Source organism: Castor canadensis, chromosome 9 (assembly GCF_047511655.1).
Source record: "Castor canadensis chromosome 9, mCasCan1.hap1v2, whole genome shotgun sequence".
Classification (NCBI taxonomy): Eukaryota; Metazoa; Chordata; class Mammalia; order Rodentia; family Castoridae; genus Castor; species Castor canadensis.
In genome coordinates, this window is record NC_133394.1 from 25,124,341 (window position 1) to 25,139,903 (window position 15,563).

A 15,563-nucleotide genomic window follows, 5' to 3' on the forward strand; every position below is an offset into this window, starting at 1 on the left:
CCTGGGAATTCTGAGCCAGAGCAATTAGGTAAGAAGAAGAAATTAAAGGAATACAAATAGGTAAAGCATCTGTCAAAATATCCCTATTTGCAGATGACATGATCCTATTTCTTAATGATCCAAAAGATTCTACACAAAAACTCCTAGACATCATAAACAGCTATAGCAAGGTGGCAGGATACAAAATCAACTTACAAAAATCATAGCCATTTCTATACACCAACAATGAACAAATTGAGAATGAATATACGGAAACAATTCCGTTTACAACAGCCTCAAAAAAAATCAAATCCCTAGGAGTAAACTTAACAAAAGATGTGAATAACCTCTACAAGGAGAACTATAAACCCCTGAAGAAAGAGATCAATGAAGACTACAGAAGGTGGAAAAATCTCCCATGCTCATGGATTGGTAGAATCAACACAGTAAAAATGATTATACTACCAAAAGCAATCTACATGTTTAATGAAATTTCCATCAACATCCCAATGACACTCACACAGAGATCGAAAAATCTACCCTAAAGTTCATTTGGAAACACAAGAGATCACGAATAACCAAGCAATACTCAGCAAAAAGAGCAATGCTGGAAGTATCATAATACCCAACTTCAAACTATATTGCAAAGCAGTAGCAATAAAAACAGGATGGTACTGGCACAAAAACAGGCATGATGACCAGTGGAACAGAATAGAGGACCCAGATATGAATCCACGTAGCTATGCCCACAATATTTTTGACAAAGGTGCCAAAAACATATGATGGAGGAAAGACAGCCTCATCAACAAATGTTGCTAGGAAAAGTGATTATCCATCAGCAAAAAACTGAAACTAGATCCATGTTCATCACCCTGTACCAATATCAACTCAAAATGGATCAAAGACCTTAATATCAGACCTGAAACTCTGAAGTTTGTACAGGAAAGAGCAGGCAAGGACTTCCTCAGTAGAACCCCAGAAGCTCAGCAACTAAGAGAAAGGAAGGACAAATGGGACTACATAAAATAAAAAGCTTCTGCACAACAAAAGAAATGGTCTTTAAACTGAAGAGACCATCCACACAGACTGGGAGAACATATTTGTCAGCTATGCATCAGACAAAGGACTGATAACCAGAATATACAGGGAACTCCAAAAACTGAACTCTCCCCAAATCAATGAAACAATAAAGAAATGGGCAACTGAACTAAGCAGAACTTTCTCAAAAGAAGAAATTCAAGTGGCCAAAAAACACATGAAAAAGTATTTCACCATCTCTAGCCTAAAAGGAAATGCAAATCAAAACCACACTAAGATTCCACCTAACCCCTGTTAGAATAGCTATCACCAAAAACAACACCAACAACAGGTGTTGGCAAGGATGTGAGGAAAAAGGAACCCTCATACACTGCTAGTGGGAATGCAAGCTAGTGCAACCACTCTGGAAAAAAATAGGGAATGTTCTTAAAAATCTAAACATAGATCTGCCATATAATCCAGCAATCCCACTCCTGGGGATATACCCAAAGGGATGTGACTCAGGTTACTCCATGTTTTTTGCAGCACTATTCACAATAGCCAAGTTATGGAAACAGCCAAGATGCCCCACTACTGACGAATGGATTAAGAAAATGTAGTACTTATACGTAAAGGAGTTTTATGCAGCCATGAAGAAGAATGAAATCTTATTATTTGCAGGTAAATGGATGGAACTGGAGAACATCATCCTGAGTGAGGTTAACCAGGCTCAGAAGACCAAAAATCTTCCTCATATGTGGAGTTTAGATCTAGGGCAAATGCAGCAATGTTGTTGGACTTGGGTCACATGCTAAGAGGAGAGCACATACAGGAGCCATGGGTAAAAGTAGAAAACCCAAAACTTGAAAGTGTTTGATGTCCATACTGCAGAAGAGCTAATACAGTAACCTTAAAATGACAGAGGTCAGTATGAAAAGGCGACTGGGAGTAAGTGAAAAGATCAAGTAGAGATGAATCAATTCAGGTTGTAAAACACTTGTGCATGGAAGCAAGGCTAGGAATCTCTCTGTATTTCCACTAACAGAAACGCTCTGTCTTTCTTTTTAGTGGTTATGTCTACTCTTCAACAAAATTGGAGAAAAGGGAAGAATAGGTTTTGCCTAGAAGCGAGGGGCATGGGGATGAGAGGGAGGGAGTGAGGGGCAGGGGAGAGAAATGGCCCAACGTGTGCACATATGAGTAAATGAATAAAAGAAATACAATAAAAGTTCTATTACCATTAAAATAAGGGACATTTTCATTTTCACTGGCAAAATGGCTCAAGTAGTAAGAGATCCTGCTTAACAAGTGTGAAGCTCCAAGTTCAATTCCCACTGCTGCCACAAAAAAGGGATGTTATTAAGAGAAAATGTGATTTATAAAAATTTTACTGTTCACACAAATATTCTTATTACTAGTTATTTTATTTGACTTTCTCTACTTGAATTCATTCATAACATTTATTTGATCATTTTCAATAAAGCTTGTCAAAGAACACACACACAAACAAATACGAATAAAAAAGAGATTCCTTTTTACAAATATATATATATATGTATAAGTGTGTATATGTGTATATATATATATTCAGGTTTCTGGGAGAAAACAGGATTTTCACCAGGGATTCCAGAAAAGATTTATGGGAAATATTATTCCTGAGATAATTTTTTTCCTGTAGTAGAAGAAATTAACACCTTAAAGAATTGAAAAGGAAATATTTTTGGCAGATAGAATCTCAGGTGTGAGAAAACACAACTGTGAAAGTGGAAGATCCAGGAAATTGGAAATACAATAAGCTTAAATATTTCACAGGTATGAAAGTAGAGGGAAACAGTTTAAAAATATGGTAAGTAGTGAAATCTGTGGACACTGTTATGAAATTTTGTGCAAATAATTTAAGAATTTTTATGCATGTGAACATTTATAATGATGGATAGGAAAGATCAATTTAAGAAATGGAGGACCCTTCAGTCAGCTTTAATAATTAGATGAGAATTGATAAGGACCTCATTGCATCAAGTAGTAGGAATGAAAACAGATGGGGGTACATTTAAGATATATTATAAAGGATGTTTCTATGGGATTTCTTGGACTAATGTAATTTACAATTTACAAGAGTTAGTAAGATACAGAGAGTTCTTGAGAAGAGTTTACTCAACTTCTTCCCAATGTTAACATTTTATGTAACTTCTTACATAATTGATTAGTCTTCAAAAGTAGTAAATTAATATTGGTATAACATTTTAATTGAATTATCAATTCTATTTCTATTTCTTCAGTTTTTCAGTAATATTTTTGTTTTCCAATCAAGGATAATTATTCTAGTCAGTTGTTGTACCCCCTTAGTTACTTCCAGTCTTTGACAGAGCCTCAATCTTTCTTTTTTCTTACACTTTTAATGACCACTGGACAGGCGTTCTGAAGATTACCATTTAATGTGCATTTATCAATTGTTTTCTCATGACTAGAATGATAACCATAATCTTGGTCATTTGGTAAGATATTTCTCCATTGGAAAGTTATGTTTTTTTCTTTCAAATATTAGTTAGAATTGAGAGGAATAAAATTAAGCTTTACCTCCCCAAATTTGTTAACATATACTAAAACAAACAGAATAAATAATTGAGAGGTGGTCATTTGAGGATTTATAATTTCATTTTCTAATTTTAATATTCTTCAGTATCTCTTGCTCCTAACAACTTACTACATTTTTTCTATTTTATTTTTTCCTTTTCTGCAAAATTGTTAATTGAATGCATTTTCAAAGAAGAGTTGTCCTTTTTTCTCTATTTATGTGCTTACTTAATTATATAGTCAATTATTTATTTAAGAATGATGTCACACATATTTATAGTTTTCTTTACATTATAATCATATTCTGTTAGTTGTTACTCACACTGTTCTAGCTTTGCACATGAGAAACTATTAGATTGGCTGCCATGTTTTATAGCACACTTTCATTCCATTTTTTTATTTGTCTGTTGCATTTTACTTTTAACTAAAAAGGTGTCCTGGGATCATTTTTCATTTCCTTATCTCCTGTGCTAGAATCATCTAAGAAGCCTTGGTGCCTTTCATTTGGAAAGGATATTTAGAAACCAAGGTTTTGTTGCTTGTGTAGTGTCTATCCTTTCAAGGCTCTCTCAGTGAATAGAGTTAGAAGAAAAGGTGTTTTTGTATGCTAGGACAAGTACATGTACACATATAGACGCAGACACTCAAATATTCTGAGATTTTTTTTGTATCTCAGAATCTGCTTATCTGTATGCATGTGTATTTGTATGCATACTCTGTGTGTGTGTGTACAGATAGCATACATGTCCTTATGTATACCTCCGACTCCTATTTGCCCCAATAGCTCATTCTGGCATTCCCAATTTATTTATGACTTCTTTTTCTGAAAGAGAGAAACTTGATGCTTTATGTATACTTATATGTTAAAAAGAACTTAGCACATATATAAAATAGCTACATTTGTGGATGCCTACCCTGTGAAAAACAAATTTACCAACTTGTCCGCAAGTTTTGTATTATGTAGGATTTTGACTGCATGTGAGAAATGAATAAAAAGAAAACTTCTAGTTTTCTGATTTGAATGGCTGAGTACATGATGATGTCACTAAAAGGAGAGTTAACTGGGAGAAAAACAAGTTATGTAAGAGATGAAAATTATTTTGTATATTTCATTTGAAATGGTTATATTTCATCCAAATATCAAGGTTCCAGAATTCATTTTGATGTATAGGTCTAAGATCCAAAAGAAAGGTTTTAACTAAGAAGAAATATATGAGACTTGGTTGTACTTGGTATTTATCTAAATAAAATACATAAAGTCAGAAGATGACATAGTTAATAATTGGAAACTATGAGAAGGTGTAAGAGGAAAATCACTGGATTCAAATACTGAGGATAGTAACATCTCCTGGAATATATAACACAAGGTTATGAAAGAACCTATACAATATTGCATTTCATAAGCACCCAGTACATATCTTATAACACACACACATTTGGCAAGCTAGATGTGGATTCATACGTATGAGTATGAATTTATATATGTATTTATGTTTGCTAATTTGTATGTATTCAGGAGTTATATGAGTTTCTATTGCTGCCAAAAAAATTACAAGACATTTTGTGGCTTAAAAAACAAGGATTTATTATCTTTTAAAAGTAGAGGTCAAACTGGGAGCCGGTGACTCATGCTTGTAATTCTAGGTACTCAGGAAGCATAGATTAGGAGGATCAGGGCTTGAAGCCACCCTGGATAAATAGTTCCCAGATGCTATCTTGAAAACAATAACTAAAAAAAGAATAGAATCAGAATCCAATTCTATATATCCAGTTTCCTGAGTTGCAATGATTTGCCTCTGTAATGTTGTATTGAAAGAATGCACTTAATATATGAGAAAATAAACATTGACTTCCATGCACACTGTGTACCAACAACCACAAAAAAGTAAAAACAACTCTTCAGAAGAAAGGGCTGATAGAGTGGCTTCAAGTGTAGGCCCTGAGTTCAAACCCCAGTACTGAAAAAAATTTTTTTAGAGGTCAAAACTCCGAAATGGGTTGGCAGGATTGTGTTATTTCTTGAGATTCTAGGAGAATCTCCTAGATTGCTAAAAGGTATCTAAATTTGTTGGCTTCCAGTCATGCATCATTCTGTGCTTGGTTTAATTTTCACATCTTCTTTTTTCATTCTTGCACTTCTCCTGCCTCCCTCTTAAAACTACAACGATTATCATGTTGGATGCACTTGTGTAATCCAAAATGATCTTTCGATTTAAGGATCTCAGTACATTCATATCTACTAAATTTCTTTTGATAGGTAAAACTGCATATTCAGTATTTCTGGTATAAGGATGTAGACAGATTTTAGTAGTGGTGGTGGGTGTTATTTTGCCTGTGGTAGGGGAATTGGCATTTGTGACAGACATTGGTGAAAGTAACATTAGCTGTTGTAGCAATAAACTTCAAAGTCTCAATAACTTCAAACAATATAAATGTACTTCATGTTTACATGAAGTACAAAACACACTTCTGATTGGTAGATAGTTCTCCATCCAACAGTGATTTAGTAATGCAGCCTCCTACATCATACCTCCATCCAATTCAATAGTGTCTTTTTAAGTTCACCATAAAAAAAAGATCTGTTTAGAAGAACTGCACTCAGGTACTAACAAAGATGGAGTGCCTAGTATTTCTGCCCACATTCCCAAGGACAGAACTGAGTAGCATGCCTACTGTCAATCACAAGTGACTAAGAATAGAAGATACAGACTACCCAGCAGCAAGAGGCAATGACATTTGTGAATATATATCTAGTCTTTCCTGGTTACCATGCTTACCCATATCAAAGAAATTTTCAGAAAATTCTAAATTAACACTAATTTTATTATCTAATAAAATATTAATAAAAAACTTAATGAGCTCTGTCAGAACTATTCCAGGAAGAGGAATAGGAAAAAAATGATAGAGGGGTGAATACAAGTATGATATATTTAATATATTGTAAATGCCACAATGAACCTCCAACACAATGATAAAAAAATTACATTAAAATATTTTCATCATAATTAGCTAGTAGGTAAATACAAGTTAATATCAAAAGGAGGTATCAGAATATAAGCAATTAAACAATATAAATAAATAGATATAATAAAAAACTTAAGATGGACTAATTCTAAATTTCAAGGTTATGAGATGAACCACTTGGCTTAAGGAAAAGTGAATATCTAAAAGTCACCAGAATATATATGGTATTTTTCTATTTGACTATTAAATCTCAGTTGGTATAAGCCTACCTAAGAATTCAGATAGACTCTTATAAATAAGAGTCACATTTTAAAAATGGTCAATTTTATAAAAGCTTTGAGTTTAAGGAAATAATAAAATGTAGAGAGTACTTTCAAAAATACTCTATGGTCATATGATGACAACGATTATTACTTATTTATTGTAGAGAACCAGCTGCATATGTAACTTATCTGCCAATTTTAAGTAGATTTTACTTGGGAATTACTTAGTTTTTTTCACTAGAAATATTTTGTTTCCATTTGTAATTACCAATGGGCTATAAGTAACATTTGTCTGCAATGTAAGCTGGGAAGTTTTCCTGTCATCTTGGAAACTGATAATGATTAGGTCACCTAACTCATAATCTACTAGTCTGATATTATCTCTAAGTTTATAACAGCTTTGCACTAGCCATGGATCAAGGAAGGAGACATGATGTGACTTGTGAAAAAGTGGTCCTCTTATCCCTAATGATTTTTATGGGGTCCTTTGTAAATTAGTTCCAGGACAGAAAGCATATAAATTTATTTGACAGTGGTCTCTCTGTTGTTCATGACAAGGTTATGGAGCCTGAATAAACATCATGACATATTGTTCCTTCAGCTAGTCTTTTCTATATGTTCTTGAAAATGTCAAGATTTTCATAGCACTAAATGCAAAATAAGAGAGTTTTGTAATCAGGCAGAATTAGGATGTTTTGGAAATATATTTTAAAACATCTGTAACAACTGACTGTGGTGCCATTCTTCTTCTTGATAATGTAGCGACATTTGATATTTTATTGAAAAGCAAAGCAGCAAATCATCACAAATAGCATGATGGAATAATACTAATTCAATTATGGGGTACAAAGTTTAAAAGAGAAAAATGACTACTAAGATTGCTGCAGTGTGCAAGATAAAATAAATTGGTTTAAGTCTTTAAAGAGTATTTCTCTTGACAACGAACATTTAGGCCAAAGCAAGAAAAAATGAAATGTTTAAGAGATCACATGAGAGCATGATGTTTTTACTCTTTATTTTTTATAAAAGAAATAAGAACTTTTGTGAAAATTATGACAACTGCTTAATTTTTCATACATTGAACATTGCTCAATGGTTTTTCTTCTCTTACATTTCCTCATTCTCATTTACCAGATACAGCATATTTTGTATTCACTATCATAGTGCTGTGTAGTAAATATTTCTCTCTAATGTGACACTATGTGTCACTTTAAAATCACTATCATCACAAAGATGAAATATACTGGTCGATGTCCTTTATTCTAAAATTGTGAAATGTTCCTTGATATGTGTCAAATCCATACTGTAGTAAAAAGAAAATAAGTCCAAAAAGGCAATTTTGACATTGCATTTAGGATATGGATTTAGAGTCTTACATCAGCAGTGATAAGCATTGTAACAGTACTTTGAGCTTTATCTTTAACTGTGAGGCAGATAGAGGGAGCATGATTTCGGTTTCTTGGTACATTTTAAAAAATCATTTAGAAAGGCTGCAATGATTCAGAAGAGTTTAATAACAAAGATGCATTATTTGGTTTATTTATTTATTAGTGTTTTTGTCCACTCCCAAGCAACATTTGAAATAATGAAACAGATTGTTCACCAACAAAATTACAGTCACAATAAATTTAAAATGTGGCATTCCACATTGTGTAGAGATGAGAGAATTGACCTAGACAAATTTCTATGTATGGTCAAAATCTTTTTAATGTTTTACTGCTGTACAATTGCATTCTTTAGAAATACCTCAAGATCAAAATATCTTATCTGGATGTCAAGTAAATGGAAAGAGCTCTTCTGGGCTTTAAATTAGAAGATACATGACTGAGCATGGTGGCTCATGTCTATAATCCCAGCTAGGTGGGAGGTAGATATAGGAGGATCATGGTTCAGGAACAGCCTAGGCAAAAAAAATTTAGTGAGACACTATCTCAAAGAACAAATTGGGTGTAGTGTTTCATGTGTATAATCCCAACTACACTGGAGTCAGGGATAGGAAGATTTTGGCTTGAGGCTGGCCTCAAATAAAATTGAGATCTGACCTGAAACATAAGTTAAGCAAAATAGTCTGAGGGTTTGGCTCAAGTAATAGAACACCTTCAGATAATTTAAGGTCCTGAGTTCATACACCTGCACCACCACAGAAAAAAAGAAGAAAAAGAAGATGCAGGTTTGGTTGATGTCCCTGCTCTGACATTAGAAGGTAAGTGATATAGTTGTCACGTATATACTCATAGTTTAACAAACTTCTTTAATAAAATATGGATTGAGAACACTTGATTGGAAAAAATGTTTTTTTTTGCCATTTGTAGAATGACTTTAGGCAAATTGCCGAACCTTTCTCATCTAATTGAGAAGACTAAAAGCCACATGTTTTTTTCTCATATATGGAATATAGACCTAATACAAATACAACAATATTATGAAAAACAGGTCACACTAAAGGGATGTCACATATAAGAGATGAAGTGTAAAAGAAGGAAATTAAGAAGGTGAATATGTCTGATGCACTCTATATACAAGAATGAATATAGAATTTTTAAACTTGATGAAGTCACCATAAGAAGGGGACAAAGTTAGAAAGAAGAAAAATAGAGGAGATGAGCCAATTCAGATTATAATACATATATACATGGAAATGTCACAAGGAAACTTCCTGTGTAGTTATCTTAAAGAAATAAAAATGTTATTTTTTTTTCATTTAAATAGATGAACAGGAGGGCTGAACAGGTCCTGTCAGGTGGAGTTGGTATCAATGAGAGGGGGAATAAAGTGGGGAAAGGGTGCGGGAAGGTGAACATAGTGTGAATACTGTGTACACATGTATAAAAATGGAAAAATGATACCTGTTGAAACTATTCTTCCAGGGTAAAGAAGAATGGTGGAGGGGTGAATTCAAGTGTGAGATATTGTAAGAACAGTTGTAAATGCCACAGTGCACCCCTACCCAGGATTGCAATAAAAAATGAGAAAAACAGAAAAGGAAAACTAAAAAAAAATAAAATAAATAAAAAAGAATGATATAAATTCCTTAGCACCACCTCTGGCATCAGGAAACCATTCATAATTATTATGCCTGTTCTTCTCTGGTGAATGTTACTACACTTGTTCATTTACTTTCAGATCTGATCTAGGGAGTACGCACCATAGGCATCCAAGTATAAATCCTAGTTGAGAAACATATTCCACACTGTCCCTGTTTATTTAATGGGGCTCTATCTCCTCTTGATGATCAGGATACATTACTTTTTCTAAGATGGAAGTTTCTTTTCTTGCCTTCTAGTTCCTTGACACAAGAATCTCAAACTGAACAAGTAGCATTTCATAATGCAGTCACACTCTTGATATAACTTTTATCAGAGACAGTCCCACTTTGATAATCACATCTAAATCCCTGAGGAGTTCAGAATTATGGAATGGGAAGTATCAGTTCCTTAGGTGGCTCACTAGGCATGATGCAAGTGGACCCTTTCTACTTCTGCTTCTTGCTTCATAGACTCATGTATTCTTCACCTTGCTGTGATTCCCTACTCAGGTCTCTGATTTGAGATGAGTAGTGCATCCTTGTGAAGTATTAATTCTGAGCTGGTATTCAGCTGTGCCTCCATCAAGTGATTCCTAACTGCATAGGCAATAATTATGGGCATACTCTTTGACCTCATTTGTTGTAATCTGGTCTGACACAGGACTCCGAGACAGTGAGTCACTCTGCACTACCTTGGATAATAGTGCTGCAAAGGCGGAAACCTATAAACCTATATTGAGAATAAGTGTGTATTCTTATCAGAATGAGTCAATGATCCTCCAAGGTAGAAGCAGAATATGTTGTTTACTTGTCAACAACTAATTGCTAGTTGGCTTCCTTGAAAAATTGATAGGATATTTCACATTCAGAAATGGTCTGTTATTACAGGCTAAACATTCAGAACCGGTAGTGCTGTCCAGGTACAGCCCTACCACCATGGCCACTTTGCTTATGTGCTCCTCATGTCATGAGCTAGTGATGAAGAAGGCTGGCTAGTGATGAAGTCTGGCTGAAAGAACTAGTGAAGTCATTCTCTGTAGTTAGCCATTCAGTGACTCTTCTGAGGGGATGGATCTTTGACCCTCCTTGTCATGTGATATTGAAATCTTTATCTTTCTATCCACATCAAAATATATATCAACACTTATCTGTGTTAGAAAAATCATCTCAGAATTTCTTCTCCTTCCAGACTTTAATCCATGAATGAGATAATTTTCCATTTCTTAGAAGTCATGTTTATTTTAACTTTGAGTCATAAAATATATGAACAAGGGCACTGCCTATTGGAAGCTCTGCTCCTTGGAAGGATTGTCTTTTGTTTAATTGTCTTTCCAGTCTCTCCTGAGTAGAGATACTCAGTAGAGATAAGATGTTAGTGGGGGATGTGAGTCAGGAGTAGAATACTTGCCTAGAATATAAGCATCACCATATTCAGCTCGAATTCACAGAGATGTAGATCCCAGCACACCTAGAAGCGAAGAGACAGGACAAGTGTCAATAGTTGCAAATGACTTATTGGGGCTACCTACTCATGACATTGATTTTCTTCTTTTTTCTTGTCCATGCTCAATGTGGAAACAGACTCTGTATTGTGCAGTAGGCTATGTTTGAACCTGTTCAATCTTATGAATATGTGGGTGTGAGTGAATTTGTTTTGTGAGGAGCAGTGCTTTAGCAGCATCACTTATTTTACAGTATGTCAAGATGGTATGAACTCTCCTCTAGAACTTCAGAGTTCTGCAGTGTAACTTCCCCATTAGGTCTTGCCAAAATCTCACAAAATTAATTTTCTCACCATTGGTAGCCTGTGTCAGCCATATTACTTTTTTTTTTTTTTTTAAATCTAAGCTCCCTCAATGATTGTAGTGTTTTGTGACATGCATTATACTACTTGGAACAATTTCCCCAGTTGTGGAATGTGCTACCTCATAAACATAAATTGGTTTTGTGGGTGTTCTTCTTTGTGCTAGAAAGAACAAGATAAAAAATTCACTCCTGTTGTCAGATGGACTGCTCTGACAAGTCACCACCTGAACCCATAAATATTTTGATCTTTTGGTAAGTCCCAGAAACATCTTGAACTTTATCCCCCAGTGTTTAGAGCACATGTATGTTACCAAGCCCTTCCATGTATTGGCTCCTTTCTGGTCACATGAGCCTACTCAGATGATTTCTATGACATGACATATAATATGCTACAGTTTGCTGAAAAGGCCATGTGTAATTGGAAAATATCAGAGGATAATGAGTTAAGGTGGTCCTAGGAAAAAACAATACCTATATCTGTAGCAAGTTACATGTGACTTTGAATTGTTTCTCAGCTTTTTTGTAAGCAATGTAAAATTATGCATGTATCATGTAAGGGTTATACATCTATACTAGAAGCTCTGTTGATCTTTTGTCATTGCAGCTGCAATTAAAGCCATAAATTAATTGAGTTTGAGGTAGTCTACTGTAGTCTTCAGGATCCATCACTTTTAGGAAGTGTCAGACTAATGAATTTAATGTGAAAATGGTGGAGATGGTTACCCACATGTCCTTTACATGCTTAAAAGTGGGCCCAATTTATACTAAACTTCTCAGCAAGTGATCTTATTTCATTTTTGTTTTAGTATTTTAACTGAAGGAAGGAGCAATTCAAAGTCTTCCGCTTGGATTTTCTAGCTACAATCATTCTTAACCCACAAGTCATGAACTCAAAATGGGATTTTACTAATTACCTTTCATGCTTATACAATTAAACATTCAGGATCAAGGAAATATGATCATATGTTCCACAGATACACAACCATTTTGTTAACTGGTCACATATGGCTCCTATAAAAGGTGGTGACTTGAGAATGTTTTGAGACTCTGGGACAGAACTTGAACTCTTTCAAACAATTTTCGCAACGCCTGTCCAATACATTTTGCCAGGGTATAGCTAAAGTGATAGTCAGCCTTTTGTCACTGGAACAAAGCTACTGAGGACGCCATGGTGAAAAGGGCATGGGGGAACAGAACTGCTAATCTCATGGAAGCAAGGAAGTAGAGAAGAAAGGAAAGGACTAGGGACCAGATACAACCTACTTCCTCCAATTGGTTCCACTTTTTAATTTTTACCACTTCCCAATAATGCAATCAAATTATGAATCCATCAAAATTTCCTCAAAGTTCCAACTCTAAAAAGATGTTTCATATAGAAACCATAAGTTACCAAAACAAATGATTATAAACTTCTTTGAGGCAGTATTGGGAAGAATCACCAGGATGTACACTTACTATGGTATTCAGCATCCTTTTTTCCTTAGGACCAAGCATATTATAGGACACATAAAGGATATTTCACCCAATTTTCTTTTCTGTAGGGGCTGTACTATATAGTACAGGCAAGCATGGCTGCATGAACAAGGGATTAATTTCTCTCAAAACTTTTCTCTCTTCCATTTTAAAAAAAAAACCTGTAGACTAAGTAAATTACTTCCATTTGTTACATTCTTACCAATCTATTGTCATGGTTAACACTATTCATACTACTAGTTTTTTTTATTATTCCATAATGATAGTTGTTACTGAATTCTACAAACAATCTCCCACAATTTATGGACATGCTGGTTTACTGTGTTAACATCCTAGAGGAAAAGGAACTTTGGGCATTGAAATTCTAATCTTGGAAAGGTTATTCCACTTGGTGTCTTTATGATATCAAATTTCTTTTATAGATTGTAATCTCACAAACCTTTCAAGTTGTCAGTCTTGCTGTATTGATACTGCACTTTGTAAACATATTTATTTACCTAGCATCCTTATAAGCATTTAATTGTATCCCCTAAAGAATTACATGAGCCCTTTTGGGACCATTGCCAGAGCGGCAGCGGCCAGAATGAAGTTCATTCAATCCCTTTGTGACTTCTGACCGAAGCAAGAACCATAAAAGGTATTTCAATGCACCACCCCATATTCACAGGAAGACACTGTCTTCCCCTCTTTCCAAAGAGCTGAGACAGAAGTACAATGTTTGATCTTCACCCATCTGAAAGGATGATGATGTTCAGTTCGTGAGAGGGCACTACAAAGGTCAACAGACTGGCAAAGTCCTCCAGGTTTAACAGAAGAAATATGTTATGTACATTGAGCGAGTACAGTGGGAAAAGGCTAATGCATAACTGTCCATGTGGGCATTCACCCCAGCAAGGTGGTTATCACCAGGCTAAAAGTGGACAAAGACCGAAAAGATATCCTGGAATGGAAACCCAATTCTTGCCAAGTTGGAAAAGAAAAGGGCAAATATAGGGAAGAAACAACTGAGAAGGTGCAAGAATAAAGTAGTTGTACATATAATTTATATTAAAAACTGCCTCAGTAAAAAAAATATTGCATGATATGGAAATAGATTGTATTATTCCTCTATGCTTAACCATAAATGTTACTGTACAAAACAATTTTAGTTCTTTGATAGATCCTTGTTATGATTTAAATCTAAAAATACCCCCTCAAGGCTCACATGTTAAAGGCTTGTTTTCTCGCTGGTGGTACTACAAAGGCATGATTTGATCATGAGGATGCAAGGTCATCAATGGATTGATGAATGGATTAGCTGAATGGGCTACCAGAGGGTGAAGAATAGATAGAGGAGCAGGACATGGGAATTGGGTATGCCTGTGAAGGGTGTATTTTGTCTCTGGATCCCTTACTCTCTCTGCTTCCTAGCAGCTTTGAGATTGTCAGCCTCTTTTGTCACAGGCTCACAATGCCCTGATGTTCTGTTTCAACAAAGCAATGGAGCAAGCTGATGGTGGAACCAAATTTCTGAAACTGTGAATGAAAATAAATCTTGGGCCTCTTAAGTATTTTAAAATCCCTCAGGTATTTTAACACAAAAAAAACTACCACTGACATTTATAAATGCATCTTATAATTAAGTTTAAATACATATGTATATACACACACCTATATGTATATATATGCATAGATACACTTGTATTAGTTACTTTTATATATATAATATCTATATCTATCTATACCTACTTATAGATATTATAGATATAGATAAAATATTTGAATTTTTTCTATGTAAAGTTTAATCTTGTCTTATAATACAAAAAGATAAACACTGAAAGTGTTGTCTAGATCTTAACAAGAAAATTAAATTAGTCCTATTAGTTATCTTAATCACAATGTTTTTGATCTCAAAATATATTTACACTTAGTATTTAACACTGCAGCATTTTGAAAAAGCACTATCAAAACCAAGTCACCAATTAAAAGAGACATATTGTTCTTTTTGTTTGACCTAATTTTCATGGGTATTCAAGAGGAAAATGAATAAAAAGCATTTTATTGTATAAAATGAAATAACTTAAATTAGAAACTCCTCAGCTATGTTTCAGCCAGATGGTAAGGCAGTTATCAATATTGTCCCACTCATTTTCACAGAATTTTCATTTACTTGCAATTTCCCTTAATAATGAAAGTGAAACTGCATCAGCGGTAATGCTGTTCTCTAGACCCCATATGTTATTATCATATGTTTCTTTTAAGAACGTTATCAATTATCTAGCAGTTTTTTAAATTTAAATTTCTTCTGCCCAGTATTCCTTACTTCACCTTATCACTTTATTAAACTCTTTCCACCTCTTTGAACAACACAAGAAATTCCCTACCAACCTTCTAGAAATAGTTCAGTGTATGTGGTATTTATTTCCTACCATTTATATTCACTGCTTAACCCCTTCAAATGTGGTTTCATGCCAGTACGTATG

The 15,563-nt window shown here is 34.5% G+C and overlaps 1 pseudogene; it reads left to right on the top strand.

Annotated features, from left to right (window-relative positions):
- The first annotated feature begins 11,827 nt into the window (after positions 1–11,827).
- On the top strand, positions 11,828–14,125 carry LOC141410788 (large ribosomal subunit protein uL24-like; annotated as a pseudogene).
- Positions 14,126–15,563: the final 1,438 nt, after the last annotated feature.